Raw genomic sequence first — 8,540 nt, 5'->3', positions numbered from 1 at the left:
CTCTTCATTTTCTTTTTCCATTTGTTTTTGTTGTTTTTCCATGTCTCGGCGGTGGGCCGCCTCTTCTTCTTCTTGCTTTCTTCTGTGGGCCAACTCATCTTCTGCTTGTTTCCTTCGGTAGGCTACCTCTTCTTCTTCTAGTTTTCTTTTGTGTGCTGCCTCTTGGGCTGCCTGTTCTCTTTGGAAGGCTGCCAGTTTGAGGCTTTCTTTCCTTTTCTTTCATCTCCATCTGTCGCCTGTGTTCAGCGTCTTTGATTTGTTCTTCGGCGTCAATCTTTGCCTTAGAAGTCATGGTTCCTGTTTTCTTGTGTTGGGGTGCCCTCCGGTGTTTATTTTCTGAACTGCAGGCTCTCTGTTGCCTCCTGAAGTCTGCCTAGCAACAGTGCTTTTTTCCTTTTCTCTCTCTAGCTAATGTTCAATTAAGGGAAACCAGAAAAACCACTTTATTTGCATGCATATAAGTGCTGGTACTTGCCACCTAATGGGAGGGCTATTGCATGACAAAAGACCCTTAACAGTCTTCTCGCATAACATGCAAACCACAAACTGCTAGAGAGAGCAGAAAAAAAAATTCTCTCTGGTTCCCTTTTAAAACCAAACTGTTTCTCTCTGCTAAAAAGCCCTTAGCAGAGAAAAGAAAAATATAATATTCCTACTGGCTTCTGGATTCTGTCTATATCCCGCCACTGCCACTCATGTTATAACCTTATTCCCAGATTCTGGACCTTAGCGTCCAAAATATGGGGGTTAGCATGAAAACCTCCAAGCTTAGTTACCAGCTTGGACCTGGTACTGCTGCCACCACCCAAAAAATTAGAGTGTTTTGGGGCACTCTGGTCCCACTGAAAAACCTTCCCTGGGGACCCAAGACCCAAATCCCTTGAGTCTCACAACAAAGGGAAATAATCCTTTTTCCCTTCCCCCCTCCAGATGCTCCGGGAGAGATACCCAGACACAAGCTCTGTGAAACTACGCAGAGTGATTTCCCCTCTCCGTTCCCAATCCTGGAACAAAAGCACTTTCCTCTTCACCCAGAGGAAATGCCAAATCAGGCTAGCAATCCAACACACAGCTCTCCCCTTGATTTCTTCCTCCCACCAATTCCCTGGTGAGTACAGACTTAATTTCCCTGAAGTAAAGAAAAACTCCAACAGGTCTTAAAAAAAAACTTTATATAAAAAAGAAAGAAAAAATACAAATGTTCTCTCTGTATTAAGATGATACAACACAGGGTCAATTGCTTAAAAGAATATTGAATAAACAGCCTTATTCAAAAAGAATACAAATCAAAGCATTCCAGCACTTATATTCATGCAAATACCAAAGAAAAGAAACCATAGAACTTACTATCTGATCTCTTTGTCCTTACACTTAGAAACAGAAGACTAGAAAGTAGAAGGTACTTCTCCAAAGCTCAGAGAAGCAGGCAGGCAGACAAAAGACTCAGACACCCACTTCCCTCCACCCAAAGTTGAAAAAATCCGGTTTCCTGATTGGTTCTCTGGTCAGGTGTTTCAGGTGAAAGAGACATTAACCCTTAGCTATCTGTTTATGACAGGGGGGAACATACAGAGGATATGGGGATGTTGGTATTTTGGTACTGTACAGCACATAACATATACGGACTGCAACGTCCCCAATGTGGGGTGTTCGGTGGGTGAGATCAGGATACAGTCAAGCAGTAGTAGGGGTACATCACTCATACATACAAGGAGCTATAGTTAATTGTAAGTATAAATAAGCAGGCTGGGTACAGAATGACCCTCACATGGTGGAGTTTGGTTCTGTTGGTTCAGGGCTTAGAGGGTATAGTCCAGCGGGGGTGGGGGGGAGTGTTACAGTTCCTTACACAATGTTTTCACTCCTCTTAACCAGAAGGCCAAGAAGCAATGCTAAGACTCTACTAAGACTCTATGATGTACATGCACCCCTGCCCCACTGTGGTCCCTGCCCTCACCGCTTTCGACCTCACCATGATGAGCTCCCAGACAAACCAACGGACACCCTAACTAGGTAACTCTAAGTGAGGCTCACTTCCCCAAAATGACTCCAGTGGAAGAATTCAAAGCAAGACCCCTTAACACACAATTCTGTTCAAAGACGGTTCTCTTTACACTCCTAATATGCACAAACCCACCCACTGACCTGTGACTAGCAATCTCTCACTGTTAACTCTGTCATAACATTTTTTCCCAGATCTGGACCTTAGCGTCCAAAATATGGGTGTTAGCATGAAAAACCTCCAAGCTTAGTTACCAGCTTGGACCTGGTAATTGCTGCCACCAGCTAGGAATTATACAGTGCCTAACTCACTGTGGTCTCCCCAAAACCTTCCCTGGGGGACCCCCAGACTCAGATGCCTTGAGTCTTACAACAAAGGGAAATAACCCCCTCCCCTTGTTCCCTTGTTACTTCCTCCCAGGCTCCCCTCCCTGGATGACCCTAGGAGATTCCCTGCTTCCAGTCCTGGAAACACAAGTACCAAGAGATCTAATCTCTCTCCCCCTCACCCAGAGGGTATGCAAAGTCAGGCTTAGTAAATCTAACACAAAGAGATTTTTCCCCCTGACTTCTTCCTCCCACCAATTCCCTGGTGAGCTGCAGACTCAATTCCCTGGAATCCCCACTAAAGAAAAACTCCAACAGGTCTTAAAAAGAAAGAAAAAGGACATTAAAAATAGGCCCTGTATCAGGATGACAATATACAGGGTCAATTGCTTAAAGGAAAAAAATGAATAAACAGCCTTATCCAAAAAGAATACAATTTAAAACATTCCAGCAACTACACACATGTAAATACAAAAAAAAAAAAACAATATACATCTATTGTCTTACTATCCTTGTACTTACAACTTGGAAACAGAAGATTAGAAAGCCTGGAGATAGAAAAATCACTCTCAGAGCCGAGAGAGGGAACAGACCAAGAACAAAGGACTCACACCCAAAACTTCCCTCCACCCAGATTTGAAAAAGTCTTGTTTCCTGATTGGTCCTCTGGTCAGGTGTTTGGTTCCCTGTGTTAACCCTTTACAGGTAAAAGAACATTAACCCTTAGCTATCTGTTTATGACAAACTCATACAGCAAAACAGGGCAAAGCAAGCCTATGCAAGTGCTATACCGCAACCCCAATGCTCTTGTCTGCTCCTTCCCACAAAACTACCTCAAACATGCAGTCAATGGCATCAAATCAATTCCTTGCCATGGTAGGGCCTCAGGCACTGGTGCACCTCAGTCCCTCTGAGGTGATCAGCTGATTCCTTCTGGCCTTAAATGCTAGGAATGTGACTCAAAGGGCCATGACCTTCCTCCTCTTCTGCACCTATGAACTATCCCTCATCTGGACAAAAAGTTTACAGAGACTGTTTCCTAAGTTAAAACAGTGGCATTTTCCAAAGGGGAAAGGGATGGCAAATTTATCTTCTGTAGGAAAACGAGGGAACAAATGATCCAAACCGTGCACTCCATTCTGGAAGGTATACGAAGGAGAGCGGTTTAAGAACCTACACAGAATAGACTAAGAAAGCAGCTGTTTGACCTACAAACAATGAGACGGTAAAATCTGCAAGAGCAGCCTTTCAACTCAGAGACCTAATAAGATGTTACTAATAACTAACCAAAGAGATACAAATGACTCAAAACCCTACTCTTAGTACAGACCGAATGGTAACACAGACACCACCACATTTCTTGGCTGCTCTTCAACCATCATATCTCCCCATACGGAGGTCCAGCGTTCCCGGAGGTCATTACTGCAATAACAGGGCAATGCGTGCAGTGGATGGAGCAAGCTGCCATTCCATCTCCCTAGTCCAAAAATCAGTTCAATAAATAGTCCTCAGTTAGAGGAAGGATCAGTTATTAAAGTGCTAAGAACAGATGTAACATTTTGATTCAAGCTAATCCTCTACATAATGTCAGGTTTCAGAGCAGCAGCTGTGTTAGTCTGTATCCGCAAAAAGAACAGGAGTATTGTGGCACTTTAGAGACTAACAAATTTATTTCAGCATGAGCTTTCGTGGGCTACAGCTCACTTCTCTGGATGCACAGAATAGAACTCAGAGACAGGAGATATTTATACGTACAGAGAACACGAAAAGGTGGAAATATGCATCCTCTACATAATGCATAAATTACCCCAAAATAGCAAGTTTGGTTTAAAAAGACATAAAAAGCACGTAGTCTGATACTTGGTGAAATCTAAGTCTAGAACACACAACCAATTTGGGGATTGTGCCCTACTTCTTAATTGTCTGCCCTGAGGTCAGCACTCGCAGTCACGAGCTAAGCCAGACAGCTCAAGCCCTCTCATGGATCAGGAACTGGTTAGCAAATAGGAAACAAAGGGTAGAAATAAATAGTCAGTTTTTACAACAGAAAGGGGGAAATAGCAGGCTTCTAAAGTATGAGATGAGACTACAGACATTGGTCAGTTTAGACAAGAGATGACTGAGGAAGGATACGATACAGCACTGATTCTCAACCAGGCATCTGCCAAAAGAAACCTGGGCTTGACCCACCTCAGCAGGCCACCAAGCCTGCATGCCTCATATGCAGGATGGGGGAGGATGAAGGAGAGGCACAACAAAAAATTGCAGCATCGCTACAGAAGAGAGCTCTCCCCCTGCCATCATCTGTAAGGGTTGCCTCACAGCCACTGACTCCCCAAACAGGCAGCAGCTAGCCAAGAAGACACACCACTGCTCTGTTCAAGTAAGAAAAGTCCAACCACCATTCTTTCTTTCCACAACAAGAGGTAACAGCCTCACAAAATTCGGTAGAAGCTCATAAATGATGTTTTCCAAGGAAATTGTTGGCTTAAAAAAGGAGGGAAGAAGAAAGGAGTAAAAAAAATTATACAATCTGAAGAGCAACCAGAGCAAACTGCAGAGGCACTGCCAGGGCACACGCGCCTTCTGCTCATTCAGGGTGACTACACTGACAGCCCACTAAACCTCTTGCTTTTAGAGGAAATTTAATTGAACTGGTTTAAATCCTGAGTTTGATCATCAGAACGAGGGACATTGGGAGCAAAACCAGCCCCTTGACCAGCGACTCACTTTGCTGCATGCAATGCACTGTGGGTATGGAAATAAGAGTCCCCAGTGGCCCCCGCTGCTCAAAGGAGTCTTTTCTCAGGGCTGCCCCTGCTCGTTCCCCAGCTGGACAGAGATTGGTATGGAGGCGGGAAGCTGCTCTCCTGAGACAGTCCAGCTGCCGCCCAGGCACATGGAGGACAGAGCTTGACCAGGAAGCTAGAGGGCACTCAGCTCCCTTCTGTGTTAGCAGGCTAAAACCCAGAGCAAATGCACACACCTTGCAAAGAAACAAGAGCTGGGATCTCCAACAAATATCAACATTTTATCAAGATGATCAAAAAAACAAGTATGGTACAGAATTTAGGCATAAAACTTTCTGGTGATCAGGGAATAACATACAGATTATCAAGGGGGTGCAAAATTCAGTTTAAGATCAAGTGGCAGAAGGAATACATAATCTGCAATAACCCCAATTGAGGGTAAAAGTTTAACAGATCAATGTACAGCCACTGAGCTAGGAGGGTATGTTGTTCATATGATAGCTAAGTTCAGGTGTGGAGTAGCACAAGTGGATACAGTGATGAGGATGTATTGACCCCCATTTGGTGAGATTTAACATTCACTGATTTTTAATCGTTGCCACAATATATAGTGTAAGCAGGGTCAGAATGAACTCTACCCTGCCATCTGTTGTAAAGGCCTTTTGGGGCTGATGTTATTTGCATGGTTACACCCACCCCAGATTGCATGCTGGGAGTGCTTGTCCAAACAGACATTTCACCTGCTGTGGGATCCCCAGGCTCTTTGTTATTGGGACAGGCGTAATCAAGTGTATTTTCCAGTTTATTTTGACTCAAGGACAGAATAACTGTACCTGACATAAACCTAGTCCCAGATTTGGACCTTAGCTTCCAAAATATGGGGGTTAGCATGAAAACCTCCAAGCTTAGTTACCAGCTTGGACCTGGTAAAGCTACCACCACGCAAAAAATTAGAGTATTTTGGGGCACTCTGGTCCCCCCAAAACCTTCCCTGGGGACCCCAAGACCCAAATCCCTTGAGTCTCACAACAAAGGGAAATAAACCTTTTCCCTTCCCGCCTCCAGGTGTTCCTGGAGAGAGACACAGAAGCAAGCTCCGTGAATCTAAACAGAGGGAGTCCACCCTCCCTGTTCCCAGTCCTGGAAAACGGAATTACTTCCCTCTTCACCCAGAGGGAATGCAAAGTCAGGCTATTAAATCTAACACACAGAGATTTTCCCCTGACTTCTTCCTCCCACCAATTCCCTGGTGAGCTGCAGACTCAGTTCCCTGGAGTTCCCCACTAAAGAAAAACTCCAACAGGTCTTAAAAGAAAGCTTTATATAAAAAGAAAGAAAAAATACATAAAAATGGTCTCTCTGTATTAAGGTGACAAATACAGGGTCAATTGCTTAAAAGAAATATGAATAAACAGCCTTATTCAAAAAGAATACAATTCAACGCACTCCAGCAACTATAGACATGTAAACACAAAAGAAAAAAACAATAACCTCTATTTTTTTTATGATATCTGTACTCACAACTTGGAAACAGAAGATTAGAAAGCAGGAAATAGAAATCCCCTCATAGCTGAGAGAGAGTCAGACAGAAGACCAAGAACAAAGGGCTCACACACAAACTTCCCTCCACCCAGAGTTGAAAAAATCCTGTTTCCTGATTGGTCCTCTGGTCAGGTGTTTCAGATACTTCTTTCCAAGTGAAAGAGACATTAACCCTTAGCTATCTGTTTATGACAGAGGGGGTGAGAGCTTTGCCCTTCCCTGAAAAGTATTCACCATTAAGGTTATGGTGTCAAAAACCCAAAGCCCCAGAGAAGGAGAAATGGATGCTTGTTCCCAGTGTGTAAATGTTGCTTTCATTCCTGCTGTCCACGAAGTTGTTTTTGAATCTATTAGAGTTATTAGTTACTGGCACTAAATTTGAGCATTAGGTCTCTTGTCATAGTATGTTTTGGTACTGATAGATAAAAGTCTGCTCCATGCGTGGTGTTATGGAGTGAGGTAGAAAATGCTAGTTGGACAGGTGGTGCATGGACCCCAAAAGTCATCCAACACCCCACGCCACCCACAGCTCTACTCTCAGAGTCCGGAAGTTAATCTGCAAAATTATCTTGAAGCCTGAGTGGAAAGAAGTGGCTGAATGCCTCATCCCACCATGATGTTTCACAGCTGACTTCACTGCCAGGCACTCAGCACTACATCTTTACATCTATCAATGTATAAGTGAGGGCAGAGTCAGCCACCCGAAATATTTCTGAAGGACATAAATCCACACCGTGTAGAGGTCAAGCATAGGAATTTATTACACACAGCACTGACGGAGTGTCACCTGGTTTATTAGGCTCAGAGACACTGTCAATCAATTGATTACAATATAATATATAGATTTTCCATGGGTGGGGGAAAGTGATGGGGTAGGCAGTTCTACACCCCGGGATAGGTTTTGCTGCAAGACAAGATAGCACATTAGCCAATGGTTAACAGGATACATACTGCTTCCACCCATGGTCTCAAGTTAGCAAGTTAACATTTAATACTTTGATGAAATGTTATTAGTATAAAAATCTATGTTGAATTCTGATTTGGGGTCCATAGGAATGGAGCAACTCCTTTGATTGTCCAGTGGGTACATTCCTAGGGGTTAAAGCAAAGAAACAGTGAAAGTATATGGCAATATAGATTAACCCGTTTATGTCTTAAGGCAGGCATTGGTCCCTGGGAAGGGAGGTGAGAGGCTGCCATATCTGTTCCCTACAGAAGAGACTGACGCAATAGGAACAGGGATCCTTTGTTCAATTTGCAACTCTGAATAAGACACAATTATTTAGTTCTTAGCTCCAACACCTGGCAATTTGCTGACCAGGCTTATTTTAGCAAAACAAGCTGACATGTTTACCCCAGCTTTCTCTTAGCTAATCACTATTTGCTAGGCCTCTGGGTCTGGGAAAGAGCTGGCACAATCCATATACCAGGTTATTATATAAAATGCAGATGGATTTTAACCCCTCAGTGTCTGACACTTAGAACCAAACATCACTGATTTGAGTTCAGGAGCATAGAACACCACTCCTAACAGACTGAAAATCAGCTCTGTTTTTAAATCAGAAAAAACATAAAACCAACATCTAGGGCCATAGGCCCCCATCTATCTAATACCCATATTCAACCTCATTCTCATTATGGAAACCCATGTCCCTTGCCTAGCGAGTGTCATATAGATTAGGGCGAGGGCATCAATCATGCCATGCCAAGTACTGTTCTACTGTCCTTCATTCATATAACCAGGAGAACTACACTGGACTCTCTCCAATTTGTCCACATCCCTTCTCATGTGGGTCCCAACCCCAAATGTACTCACATTTCACCCCAATTGCCCCAAAATGCTGGCTTTTAATATGCAAATAGGATGTTGCCATGGTCAGGTCACCCCCGAGCTCTCCAGTGGAGCCTGCTGGCAGAGAA

General features: G+C 43.7%; 1 pseudogene; it reads right to left on the bottom strand.

Annotated features, from left to right (window-relative positions):
• Positions 1-3,721: 3,721 nt before the first annotated feature.
• On the bottom strand, positions 3,722-3,901 carry LOC115643600 (annotated as a pseudogene).
• Positions 3,902-8,540: the final 4,639 nt, after the last annotated feature.

This window comes from Gopherus evgoodei, unplaced genomic scaffold, assembly GCF_007399415.2.
Source record: "Gopherus evgoodei ecotype Sinaloan lineage unplaced genomic scaffold, rGopEvg1_v1.p scaffold_63_arrow_ctg1, whole genome shotgun sequence".
Lineage (NCBI taxonomy): Eukaryota > Metazoa > Chordata > Testudines > Testudinidae > Gopherus > Gopherus evgoodei.
The sequence above is the reverse complement of the archived record's forward strand: the minus strand, read 5'-3'. Positions and strand labels throughout refer to the sequence as shown.